The following is a 14,593-nucleotide window of genomic DNA, read 5'->3' as shown; positions in this document are numbered from 1 at the left end:
ATTCCTTCAAAGTGAACATTGGGAAAACCTCAATCAAGGGATATTCTTCAAATGCTTCATTAAGAACCATGGCTGATGCTTGCTCTTCCTCATCATCACTGTTTGTCTGGACTTCTATTCTTGCATCCGTACAATTTATGGAACATTTGGTCTTGCATAATAAGTCTCTGCCTAAAAAAGATATGGGACTTGAGACGCACACTACAAATCTATGCAGTCCTGTATAATTCCCAATTTCAATCTGTACTGGTTCTGTGATAGGATTTGTTACTTGTCTTTTCTCCACTCCCATAACCTGCACTGTTTTTCCGGAAAGGGGCAAGTCTGGTACTTCTATACTCCTTATTGTGGAGCGCGTGGCTCCTGTGTCGACCAAGAATTACACTTTATGTCCCATTACCTTTCCCTTCACAAAAGGCCCTCTCTGATCTACTTCCAGGGATGCAGCAAAAATACAGGCTCCTTCATCCGAACTGTCACTCATCCATTCATCATTTATTTCATCCTCACTGTGAAATGGGAATTGGTGTACTGTATTGTTACTGTCATCTGATCTCTGACCATTGACCTACTGAGTAAGCATAACTTGTTGCTGCTCCATCGGGGCTTGAGGTATGTGCATTTCTTGTCTAGGCACCATAGAAATCTGCTGCTGTACCGGTGCTAAAGGAGTAAATTGTGCTTGTGGCACCTGCATCTGTCGAACTGGTAAAAAGGTTTGACTTCGAATTTGAACATTCAGGACTTGGCCCCTCACTCTGGGGACTCTCACTGTTTGTGCTGTACTGACATCACCTTGCTGAATCATTCCTTCCTTCACCATTAACGGGCACTCCCGCTTCCAGTGTCCCACGTTTCCACACAGGTGACATGGCAACATTCTTTTCATCCCCTGAATGTCATTCTGAACAACCACTGTATTCAGATCCAGACCACACATCACATCCATACCACGTCCTCTACCCCTCACTTGAGGCTGAAACGCGATAGCTCTCTGTTGCGGCGGCATCGGCAGCACTAAAGCTCCTTGCACTCCTGATTGTGCTGCATTATTCTGCATCACCATCGCCTTTTCATTCAACTTCTTTTGCTTTAATTCAATCTCATCACTACAATATTTTGCAAACTGCTCATCAATCGGCTTTGCCTGCCAACAAATCAAATGATTCTTGATCATCTGCCCTACTTCAGGTCTCAACCCTTCAACTAATCTAAACACGAAATGCAACATGTCCTTTGGTTCTACTGCTTCCTTACCACTGTACTCCTTGAAAGCCTTTAACAATCTTTCATAATAGGTATGTATTGACTCTTTGGTTTCCTGAACCGTCCTGTCAATTCTCTGCCAATCAATGTTTTTCTGAGAAATCCTAGTTTTCAAAAACTCAATCACCTTGCAATAATTTTTCATTACCTCAGGTGACGGTGCGTCTGTAATCTTGTGCCTCTCAGGTTCACTTGTTGGCCAATCTACTGCTCTTTTGCACTCAACCCATAAGTCAGTTGGCACAACTATCTCAAATAAAGTGTTAAAATCTTCCCACAAACATTTGGAGAGTTTCACGATCCTTTCAGTCTGTTGGTATCATTCAACTGGCTTTTCTCTCAATTTAGAATAATCATTGATAAAAGACATTGGGGGTCATTTTGACCCTGGCGGTCCGAGACCGCCAGGGCTAAAAGGACGGAAGCACCGCCAACAGGCTGGCGGTGCATCCAGCCCTATTACGACCGCGGTGGAAGCGCTGCGGTCGCACCGCCGGGGCCGGCGGTTTCCCGGCGTTTTAGCCCCGGCGGTGATAATCCGCCAGGGCAGCGCTGCCCTGGGGATTATGACACCCCTACCGCCAGCCTGTTTCTGGCGGTTTGCACCGCCAGGAAGAGGCTGGCGGTAAGGGGTGTCCTGGGGCCCCCTAACAGGGCCCCGGCCAGCTTTTCACTGTCTGCATAGAAGACAGTGAAAAGCGCGACGGGTGCAACTGCATCCGTCGCACAGCCGCAACACCGCCGGATCCATTAGGAGCCGGCTCCTATGTTGCAGCCTCATCCCCGCCGGCCCAGCGGGGATGTCGTAATGGGGGCCGCGTGAGTGCGGCCGCAACCGCCGCCCGCCAAGGTCGTAATGACCCCATTATGGGGGTTATTACAACCTTGGAGGTGGTGTTAATCCGTCCCAAAAGTGACGGTAAAGTGACAAATATACCACCAGCCGTATTACGAGTTCCATAGGACATAATGGACTCGTAATACGGCTGGTGGTATATCCGTCACTTTACCGTCACTTTTGGGACGGATTAACACCACCTCCAAAGTTGTAATAACCCCCTATGTCACTTCGATGCCAAAGAACATGAACAAACTGTCCTCCTGGAATTTCCCTCATCGGTAACATCTTGACTGCTTTTCCCTTTTCTACTCCCTCTGTTTCCCCTTCTGAATCTCGTTTTCATTTATCTTTTCTTTTCGCCCATCTGCCTTCCCACTTCTCTAATGCTCCCCAAATCTGCGCACTCTGCAGCAAATCTCTCAAATGTGCTTTCATTCCTGCTGACCTCATGTGTTCAAAATCCTTTGCTTCAAAATGTAATCTGTAGCTTTGTCTCAAATGTTTTGTTGTCTTAAGATCAATGTCATGTTTCTCTGCTACTTCCGCTAATTTCTGGTGTATTTTTCCAATTTCCTTTGTAATCCTCAGACACAAATATCTTAGCTCTTCTTCAGTATAGGATTCTAACCTGTTCAATCCCATTGTTCCCTCAACCAATTCATTTTCCTCGATATATAAGGCCAGATGTAGCAAAGTTTTGCGAGTCACAAATGGCCTGATTCGCAATTTGCGACTCCGCAAAATCGGAAATGGGATGCAAAAATCCCATTTCCGAAATGCAAATTGCGATGCGAGCCATTACCGACTCGCAAAAATTGCGACCTCATTGTGCGACCCGCAAAGAGGAAGTCGCAATTTGCAAGTCGCAAACCATATGAAAAAGCCACTCGCAAATTGCGACTAGTCGCAAAAAGCCCATTTTGCACACCCAAATTACCACTAAGTCAGAGCAGGTGGTAAATAGAACCAAAGTATAAAAGGAGACCCAGAAGGCATCTGGGTTACTCAAAATGGCTGAACTGTATGTGATAGCAAGGAGGAGGAGAGTCCACACCACCCAGCAGAGGAGGAGGAGGAGCTAGAGACAGGAGAGAATATACAGAACCAGGCAGACACTTTTCCAACAAACTGAGGAGGAGATTTATGACAAATACAGACTCAGCAGTGCAGCAATATCAGAATTAATTGAACTACTCAATCCGCAGCTTCAACGACAGACAATGCACGGCAGCGCCATCCCCACACATGTGCAAGTGCTATGCTCACTGCACCTCTTGGCCTCGGGTAGCTATCAGGGGGTTATTGCAGTGGCAGGTGGGGTATCCCAAAGTGCACTCTCATGATTCTTCAGATGTTTCCTAGATGCCATACTCACTCACATGTCCAGATACACATACCTACCCACGAATGAGGCAGAAATTAACAGCACCAAGTTGGACTTCTACAGAATTGCCAACTTCCCTCATGTAATAGGGTGTGTGGACGGGACACATATACAAATCTGCCCTCCTGCAAATCTGGAATATGTGTTCCGCAATAGGAAATGTACCCACTTACTGAACATCCAGGTGGTATGCGACGCCCATAATGTCATCACTGACATTGTAGCAAAATTTCCAGGGAGTACACATGACTCATACATTTTCAGGCACAGTGGGATACACCAACGCCTAGAACGTGGGGAGTTTGGAGACTGATATCTATTAGGTATTGCTGACTACACCCTGAAGCCATACACACAGGTCACTGTAGAAACCATCCATGCCCTGCTAACATTGCTTATTTATGCCAAACAGGTGACAGTGCATATGCGCTAAGACCATGGATACTTACCCCGTACCTAAAACCTGGCAATGAGAATGAGAGGTGATATAACAGTGCACATCGGCGGACCAGAACTGTCATAGAGAGGACCTTTGGACTGTTAAAGGCAAGATTCTGATGCCTCCACAGAAGTGGAGGTGCGCTCCAGTATGCCCCAGTAACAGCATTCAAGATCGTTGGCGCATGCACGATCCTACACAACATTGCCACCAGACGTGGGCTACATCTCACCCCTGAAGGCACAGATTCAGAGGATGAGGAGCAAGAGCTACCACATCGCCAGCCTGGGGATAGAAGCATTGCAAATCAAGGCAGACAGAGACGGGACTACATTGCAACCCAACACTTTGGCAGGTACGTGGCAACTGTCACCACACTCACTGATGTCACACAAACAGAGCCCAGTTGTGTAGTGGAACAAACAAAACCTTTTTATTTGTGAACAAAATGTTGAAAGAAAACTGCCGTCCGTAAGGGGCTGTACGTGTCCAAATTTTATGAGGACACATTGACTTCATATGCCTCATGAGTCATGCTGTCTTATGGCCTACACCCTCCTCCTTGTTCACCCAGCATGGCTCATCACAGGTGGGTCTGCTGACCCTTGCCGTGCACTTGTACTCCTCAGCACACGTGAGTCAATTGCAGACACACTGCTGATTGTGGACCCCTCCTCACTGTCCTGAGGGGTCTCACCTGTGCCCCTTGCCACCTGCCTGGCTTCCAACATGTCCACTGTGTGACTGATGCGGCCTAGTCCCTGTGCCACATCCCCAGCAAAGTGGCCAAGTTCGACCTGCAGACTCACGGTCCGTCTTGACAGGCCAGTAGTGTTCGTAGCAAGACGCCCAATGGATGCTGCCATGCGGTCAAAGCGTGTGACTAGGTGGCGCTCCCTGTGCCTTGCGCTGCGTCTATCAGCCACCAGTTCCGTCACTAGTTGGCGGATGGACTGGGTGAGTTCGCTCACATTATCATTGAGTCTTGTGAACTGCGAGTTCACATCAGCCAGGCCATGGGTCATGTTGTTTTCAAGGCTGTGCAAAGCACTTGATATTGACCGCAATTGTCTTGTTTGCAGGCACTGACAGGTAAGGAGGGATGCCTCTACAACAGACATTGCTGCCTCCCCTATCTCCTCCTGGGGCACCGCCTGAACTTGGCGTCTGTGTCTGCGCCATGGTTGTGCTGCTGGCTCTGGACGTCTTACTGTGGGGCTGGGGCCGGGGGTCGTGTGTGCTTCCACCATTTCCTGCTCTTGTTCCAGATGGGACTGTGGTGGTGTTGTGCTGGGCCCAGGAATATCTGCTGCAGCCTCCTGCACTGCCTCTGGCCTGTTGTCTCCTCCTTGGATGTTGTCGCTGCTGGGGGTGTCGTGTGGGAGACCTGTGGGACATAGGGAACACACTGTCAGTCTCTCACATCTGTTGTATGCCTCATAATAAACATTTGCCTATATGCTGACTTCTGTACTACATTGCCCATAATGCACCATTCTAGTGGTTGCTAGTCTGGAATGGAGCTAGTCTGGTTGAGCCTGCTGCTGTGTACTGGGAGAGTGTGGATACTGCATTTGTAGGTGTGAATGCATATTTCATGGTACTCACTTTTGGATGTCCCTGGCGCAGAACTGTCCAATGCTCCCATTCCTGAAACGACCTCAGGCTCCAGGGTCTGCTCCACCATTTCTTCCATGGCTGTGGGTGGTGGGATGGTGGATGGGCCTCCTCCTGTGCCCCTCATTTCCCTGAGCCACTCTGCCACCTCTCCTTTGTTCTGGAGCGCAGGTCATACCACCTTTTTTTTTATTTCATCCAGGGTACGTGGGTCACCCCAATGGCATTGATCCGGTCCTGGATTTGCAGCCAGATCTTCTTTTTCTCAGTGTCTGGGACACTCAGGGCTGCCTTGCCAAACAGTTTGTCATGGTGCTGGCAGCATTCCTCAGTTAGCACCTCAAGTTCTTTCTCAGAAAACTTAAGTTTTCTTTTTTTCCCTGCACTGCCTGTGTCCTCCATAGTAGCATCAGCTCCTCTCTCCTGGGTGTTGCACTGCAGTTTGGAAAGGGTGTGGTCCTCCCTCCTCCCAGGTGTATTTGATGACTTCCTGGTTCTGATGTCATCACCCAGAGCCAGGAAGTGAATTTCCAAACTGTTATGCTGCACCTGCAGGCAATTTGCGGGCCAGTCGCAATTTGCGACACTGCGACTCGCAAATTGCGAGTTTGGTTTTAGCGAGGTCGCAAAAAGCGACCTTGCTAAAAGGGAACTCGCAAAATGCGGTGCAACATCATTTGCGAGTCGCAAATTGGTGTCGCTTTTTTTTCTTGGATCCCATTTTGCGAGTCGGAAATTACAATTCACATTGAATCGCAATTTCCGACTCACAATTTTTTTCCTACCTACATCTGGCCCTTAGTCCTACTCCATTCTGTTGCTCTTCCCCCTTTGAGATACCTTGCGAAGAACTCAAACTGTCCAGCCAACTATTTAACAGCTGTGCTGTCAACCCTTGTAATGAAATGTTACTCGCACTAACCACTGGCAACTGTTATACCCCTGTCCCCACAGCTTGTGGTGTCAAAAGTCTCATACTCAGATTCACATCTGGTAATGCCACTAGAGGACTAAATCCCACAGGAGATTTAAGCTCACTCGGACAAATACTTGAAGATGATGTCATCAGTGCTGAGTCTCCCGCTCCCCTTTTCTCTAAGTTCTGTGATATCTCAATTTGTCCACCTGCTTCTGATTTCTTCTGAGCATATAAGGGTACCGCTGGACCACCAGTAATCAGTAGCGATATTGCGTCTGGAGCTGTACTAGAACCTGCGCTTCATGTAAGTGGTACTCCCATTGCCTGATTCATAACTGGTGCGAGATCCACTGATGTCCCAGTTAACTGATTAGGCCTTGCCATATTCTGTATCTGTGCTGGTGGCAGTGACATTGGTGTTGGGTCTGTCTGAACTAGTATTGGCTGCGGATGCACCTGCTCCCTCGGCACCACAACATTTGAAACAGTCTGAAGAGTTGGTACATTCGGGTAAATCGCTGGTGCTGAAAGTGTAGGTACCTGCACTTGAGCTTCCGCTCTCGTTCCTGCTACTGGCGTACTCTGCACTACCCCTGGTATCTGTCCTCCTTCTGTTTGAACAGCACCCACGGCTCCCTGGGATGTTCCAGGAGTAGCAGGAGGGGTTGTAGCAATATCCCCGGGCCCCCTGCATAAGTTGTCATAGGTGGAGGTCTATCCCTCAGCAACTGTGTAATGTAATCCTCTACATCAGAATTGTCATCATCTACATAAGACTTTTTCCCTTTTCTTTTTTCCCCATCCTCCCTTTCTTGTTATCATCTCTCTTATCTGAATCGTCACCTTCCGTGATTGCAGGGAACATCTTAATCTCATTCATGGTTGCCATTCTCCATCTTTTTTGTTCCCAATCCCACCTAGCTTTGGCTAGTGATTTTTCTATCTTCTTTATCCTTCTATTGGTCTTTAGCTCGTGCTGCTGTCTGGCAACTAGCTCCCAAACTGCTAAAGCTTCGAACTGTGCTGGTCTCGGTAACGGTCTCATGTCATACAATGATAATCGCAACTGGTCTAGAACCCTTAGTTTAAACGTTCCATGCTCTGGAAATGCTAAGGTTTCTTGATTCTTATTCAATGCGCTCCATTGCTTTAACCAAAGACAAGAAGCTATGCCTTTTTCTGTCATTACAAGATGTGCTGGACTATCCTCCGGGGGGTTGGTTCCCCCACTGAAGCCTTAATGTAGGATTCACCCTTCATCGCACTCCTAAAAGCCTTGAAAAACTTCATTTTTGCCTGTTTTATGTATTACAATTCAATAATTGAAATGACTTTTACTCCCAAGATTCCCTTCACCCGTTCTCTCAACCAATTTCCTCTCGCGGACGGCTGCCAATCCGGTCTCAGCTCTTCTCAGTAACCAACCTATCCCAGCGCGGCACACACAGACATCACACATAGCGGCTGACAAAGTCTTGTGACTTCGCCTTCCTCAACTCCAAGTCATTTGACTAATGCAATTATATTGCGAGTGTCCTCACCAAATAATAACTAAAACAAATCCGCTGGTTCACTACAGGAAGGGACACAATCGCTTCAGGGACCTTACAGATTTTCACCAAAAGGCACTCTCTGGGACCTTAGCTATTCCTCTTTCTCAGTCCCCCACGTCCGCAAGTAAAATTCAACCCGCAAACTTTACTCTCAACTGATCTTTGGGTCTGTCCTGGTGCACATAGGACTCGCCAAATCTCAGTCGAAGCTTCTTTTATTCGACGTATATTCATTTAGACTTGTTGACCACGCTCGATCAACCTACTAAACCAGACAGATTACAACATATACCCAAGTGTCTCCTACACTTGGCAATATACTCCGGAGTCTTAGACCACGCAGGGTCCGTACATCACCAACAACCACGTGGATAATTTTTTAGCACAAAGCGCCACACACATATGAAGTTCACACAAACTCCCTACTTTTCACCTCACATACATCACTATTCACCTGCGGTCTGCTTGAGCTTAGGCAAGTGCCATTCTACCACTCTCATACTATCTCAAATACGCCAGGAACATACCCAACCTTACTCACGGTATCCAGGATCTGGGAAGGTCATTTCTGGGCTTAAGGGAAAATCTTTTTTTTTTTTTTTTTTTTTGAGAGTCAAGTTCCATTAACATGATTGGTCCTCTTGTCGATGAGTACATCATCCGGTTCTTCGGGTAACAAAATTGTTTCTCCCAACTCTTAGTCTGTAGCTCTATTGTTCAAGTCCTGGGAAAGTACATTTAGCCTACTCTACACATAATTGTATCAATTTGTTCTGATCGTCTCCTGTCCGCTGGTGAGTTTGCAGATTTTTCTAGCAGTGTTTCCTGGTGAACTCTGTACAGTTCAAGGTCTCTTTTCTCCATTTCCAGTCTGCGGCAGCTCATCGCGTCTCCACGTTTAAGCAAGCAAGGCCGTGCCGACTAGGCCTCTGGTGTAGCTAATTTAAGAATATGAAGCATCATAACATAAATTTATATCTCTCATTATAACACATTAGTACAATTATTAAACATTCACATTATTTAGTACTGTTAACACAGATGGTGACCACTCCCCGTGGGCACATTTTGCACATTACACGTTATTTTCAATTACTGTTACTCAAATGTCAAATTTTCTCATTAGTCAATATAGGCAACTCATTAGCATATTCTCATATATATATCAAGGAGTATCATGCTACCTGTTCCCAGGCAATCTCGTGGCACACACACCCAGGTGAGGGAATGGGACCTGCCACACTGCATGTGAAGCACTCTGGGCACAATGCCCCCTCCAGAACCAGTGGAGAAAAGTATCCACTACCCCAGTCCTTGGCAGGATGAAGCACTCTGGGCACAATGCCCCCTCCAGAACCAGTGGAGACTGACATCCACTTGAGAGACTGTGGCTTTGCACTACCCAGGATAAAGCAGTGGGCAAACCACCCACTGGAGAGACTTGAGAGACTGTGGCTTTGCACTCCCCAGGATAAAGCAGTGGGCAAACCACCCACTGGAGAGACTTGAGAGACTGTGGCTTTGCACTCCCCAGGACCAAACTGTGGGCATGGAGCCCCCTCGTGGAGCAGTGGCGTCATCCGTTCATCCGGCTGAGGTGCCCTCCCTCCCCCTGAGGTGCCTGTTTATTTTTGATCTGATGCCCCATCAGTGTTCTCTCCGTTTCTAGTCAGGTATCATGTGTGGGCTTCGCCCATACATTTTGGGACCACTGGTCCACGGACAATGATTTCATTACTAACCGGACTTGTGTAGTTTGTATATACTGATGATTTTAATTTTGGCCTATCTGATTTTTTGATGATTACACTTGTTACAATCAATTCATTTTGTCCTTGCGTTATTCCAGGGGGTGACGGGGTGTAGAGGTAATGTTGATGCATGTATTTGTGTGTATGGTGTTGTGGGTGAGAGTGGGGGTGGGGGTGTTGCGTGTTGCGTGTGTGTATGTCACTCTCTCTTTCCTCCCCCCTCCCCTGTGTGCTAGGTGCAGTATCCACCGTGGCCGTCGCTGGCGTCTTTGCTGCTCCTGATAGAAGAGGAGGTAAACCAACATGGGCAGGACCTGTAACTCCGGACCCATGGCGTCCTGGTTCCTCGTTGGGTGTTGAGAGGTGAGTGGTTTCCATTCCACAGACTGTTTCCGCCGTGCTTTTGATGGCGTTGGTAACGCTCCGGAAAAGCTGGCAGATTGGTGCCTTGTAATACGGTAGGCGGTACATTGTGTTCCACCTGTCTGTTGGCGGTTACCGCCGCGGTGTTTGTTTCTACCGCCGTGGCGGTCAAAGTGTTAAAGTGGCTGTCTATGTTGGCGGTTTCCGCCATGGTTGTGATTCCAATTTTTTCACTGCCGGCCTGTTGGCGGTCTTACCGCCGATTTAACACTGACCGCCAGGGTTGTAATGAGGGCCTTACAGTCTGATGGATAGGTACTCTGTCACACACCTCTCAATGCCACTCCAACGCTACTCTCTAAGAAGCAAGTGCCAACTGCTTATAGATACTGGTTGGTCATAACCCTCATCATTTAACTGTGATAGTACTGTCCCATACCATGCTTTGAAGCATCTGTCTTGCTGAAGTCAGGTAACTTGAGGGTGTGTACTATGCACAGTGCTTCCTGCAGGGTGTCAAAAGCCTTCTGACGTTCCTCTGTCTAGATTACCTTCTTGGACTGCTTCATGGAAGTCAGATCTGTCAGGGGGTCATAATACTGGTATTCCTCTTCACAAATCTCTTGTAGTACCCAAACAGACACAGGAAGGCTGAGTCTGCGTCTTTGGGGGCTCCAGGTTCATGATGGCCTGGTTCATGGTTGTGGAGACTGTACATGTCTCCTGCCACATTGGTGGACCCGGTATACCACAGATACTTGCCCTACCTGGCACTTGCTGGCCTTGATATGCAGGCCTGCTGGATAAAAGCCCTTAATCACTTCTTTGAGGTGGTCATTTGACTGCTGGCTAAACTACTTGAAGTGCTGATTTTGTTTGAAAGTTAAACTTTGTGATATACTGATATTGTAATTCTGGGAAATTTGTTAAATTAATTAGCATTTGAAATAAGTTTGGGTAGCTTTTATGTGCTGCAATTTTTTGTTTTTTAAATTTAAATTGTGCTTTTATTCTGTATTTTCTCTATGATTTTCCTTGGTTTGTGTAGCAAGAGAGGGATGGGGAGCATAGGCTGCTTCTCTTTGGAATATTAAGTGATGTCAAGGACCAATGCGGTGTATGCCCATTCTGCCACCATTTTTCCTACTAGAGAGTGGGGCACTAAGAAACACCATCTTGGTTGGGTGCTCTTGCTATTCCTGACTCAGGCAATGTGCAGACAGGAAAGGAGCTTCATAAGCAGCACTACTGCAGGACCACGGTGAGTGACTACTGGCTAAATTACTTGATGTGTTGATTGTCTTATGCGTTAACTTTTACATTTATTGGCGTAATTCTGAGAATTCTGTAAAATGAATTTGCATTTCAAATGAGTTTGGATCATTTTTATGTTCTGTAATGTTTTTGTTCTTAAATCGTATTTTTAATCTGCATTTCTTTCTACAACTGACCTTAGTTTGTGTAGCTGGAAATGTGTGGGGCGAATATGCTCCTTCTGTTTAGAATTTAAAATTCTGTCATTGACCAATGCGGTATACATGCCAGCCCGTTCTGTTGCCATTTTTCATGTTACAGGTCTGGAAACTCAGAGATGCTATTTTACTTTCAGCTCTATTGGAACCCACCTCAGGAAATGTGCAGGCAAGAAGGTGGCTACATAAGCAGCACTGCTGCATGGCCTTGCTATTGGCAGGCTGCTTACACACAAGGGGCAAGAGCATCTGTGGCAATCCACGCTCCAACCATGGTCAGCACCAGCCATGCTGACTATTTCTCAACAGAGCAAGAGACTCGGTCCAAGGTCAGTTACACTTAAGAGGCCTTACTTAACATCGATTTGAGTTGGCTAGCCATTGTTTAATTTAAAAACTGCATACATTCGGCCTTTACCACTTCTTTAGATGTTGCTCAGGGGGACAGCATCCTAAATACCAGCCTTAATGCCCAGGGATATCTGTCTCACATCTCACTCTTCACCCTGCCTTTGGTCAAGGAAGATTCAGATAGTCACAGGAAGGTTTTCTCTATTGGCTCCTATCAGATTTAAAATTATATCCCACTAGAATATTGACACATAAACCCACAGAACCCTGAAATGTGCTTTAACCGATGCCAGCTCAGCCGTCAAACACTCTGTACCTCCCAGAAACCTGGATCTTAGACTCCTCCGCTCCAGATATTGCTGGTCTCTGCATCCTTAATTTCACTTCTACCTTGATTAGTAGACTGGTCTGCTACCATCCACCCTGTCCAGATGAACCATTTGTTAATCTTTTCCTTGACTCTATAATGACATAGACCCTCATTATGACCATGGCAGAAAATACCGAATACCGCCATGCTGACTGACGCCAGCATACCACCGTGGAGGCATCCGTCTGCCACATTATGACACATACATACAAAATCGACAGAAAACAGCCAAAACCACAAATCCGCCAGACCCACTGAATGTGATAAACTGTCGGTACTACCACCCATACCATTACCCATAAATACTACGCCCTCCAAATAATGACCCACCAATCACCACAGCGGACATTCAACAATGGTAAACCATTGGTGGTGAACACCGCTGCGGTGGATAAGGCCACCAAAAGACAAAATAAGACAACATTGGCCAGAACAAAAAAATACACACCTGACACAAATACACAGACCCCACACACCCACCAACAGCACTATAAAACACACACCCACATCACCCACAAACCTTTGCTAACACAAAAGGACCACAATAGCTAGCCACAGAAATCACAGAGACAGCTTTACACACACACAGCACAATCACCCATTCATCTATCACGTAACATACACCCCACACCCCACCACATTACTCAACACCCTCTGCACAACACACATGTCCCCACAAAGGCACCCCGTTTCACTGATGAGGAGTAGCGGGTCATGGTTGAGGAAATAGTCAGGATAGAGCCACAGCTGTTTGGAGCACAGATCCAGCAGAAATTAATTGCAAGGAAGGTGGCACTATTGCGGAGGATCAGTGACAGGGTGAACGCCGTGGGACAGCATCCACAAACAAGGGACAACATCAGGAAGAGTTGGAATGACCTACAGGGGAAGGTGCGTTCCATAGCAGCAAGGCACCAGCTCGCCATCTAGAGGTCTGGCGGTGGACCCCCACCTCCTCCCCTACAGCTGACAGAATAGGATGAGCAAGTCTTGGCAATCCTGCATCCTGAGGGACTCACTGGAGTTGCCGGAGGACTGGACACTGGTGAGTCAACATTTACTACCTATCACCCCCCATACCTGCATGCTACCACCAACCTTCACCCCTCACCCTGACACCCATCACTCCACTCCATCCCACACAGTACACCACCACAATTAACAAACCAAAATGCCAAGCCCTGCATGCCATACCCACTGCATGCACATCCCTTCCAGCCCTGCATGTACACCCAACACCAATGCATGCACAGCATGGAGAACTAACAATCCCACAATACATCATCATACACAAACAAAGGTTGCAGGGCATCAGCAACAAAATAGGGGAAGCTAGGGATGCAGAATATGTCACAGACATGTAGCATAATACACCACTTACATCCCCGTAGGTGCCCCAGCCAATCTCCACTGCGAGAACGTGCCACAGCTATCCATTCCCCCACCAGAAGATGCCCCCAGTGATGACAGCAACTCTGGAGTTCTGGATGTGGATGAATTCCATGGCCCATCAGGGACCACTGGCCAGTCGGCTACCCCAGCCCACACCCAGTCCACCACAGTGCCTCCTCCCTCAGTATCCAATACCACAGAAGCCACCCACGTCCCCAGACCTCTGTCCCCAGGACACGTCAATAAGCAGTGTGACCATCTGTAGAGGGACCCCAGTCCACACCTCACAGGCAAGACAGTGAGGGTCCTGGGGTCAGTGGCAGTGGGCACACTGTTCAGGGGACACAGGCACAGGGGGCCAGGGACACTCGGAGGACAGCTGTGTGCCAGGGGGAGGACAGGCCAAGAGAACCGACTGTCCAGGAGGCATGCACTAATGTCCTGGGGTTTTCCAATAATCCCAGGACAAGATGGGTCAGGTGATAGACATCATGCAGGAGAACCAGAGGCTGCAGGAGGAACACCACCAGGAGATCAAGAAAAAATTGCAGGCCCTGAGCACCACCATGGTCTCCATTGCAGGGGTGCTGGGTAATATGACCAACATCATGAGGAACTACACATCACACCAGCGGGCCCTTTTCACTAGCCTGTCAACTGACCAGCCCTCCACATCTTCTGCAACTAGAGGACAGGAGGCCACCAACACCCCTTCCCCTGCAGAAGGTGAACCACCCCACAAACATTCCTTGCGACCCAGACAGACACCAGAAACAATAGGCAAGACCACCGCCAGGAAATGAGTCCCTCCTGACTGTGTCCCCCTTGTGTTCCACTGTGTCACCTTGTCCACTTTGCGCTGCCATTGCTCCCCT

Source organism: Pleurodeles waltl, chromosome 4_1, assembly GCF_031143425.1.
Source record: "Pleurodeles waltl isolate 20211129_DDA chromosome 4_1, aPleWal1.hap1.20221129, whole genome shotgun sequence".
In the NCBI taxonomy this organism is placed as follows: domain Eukaryota; kingdom Metazoa; phylum Chordata; class Amphibia; order Caudata; family Salamandridae; genus Pleurodeles; species Pleurodeles waltl.
This window is presented reverse-complemented; position numbering follows the sequence as displayed.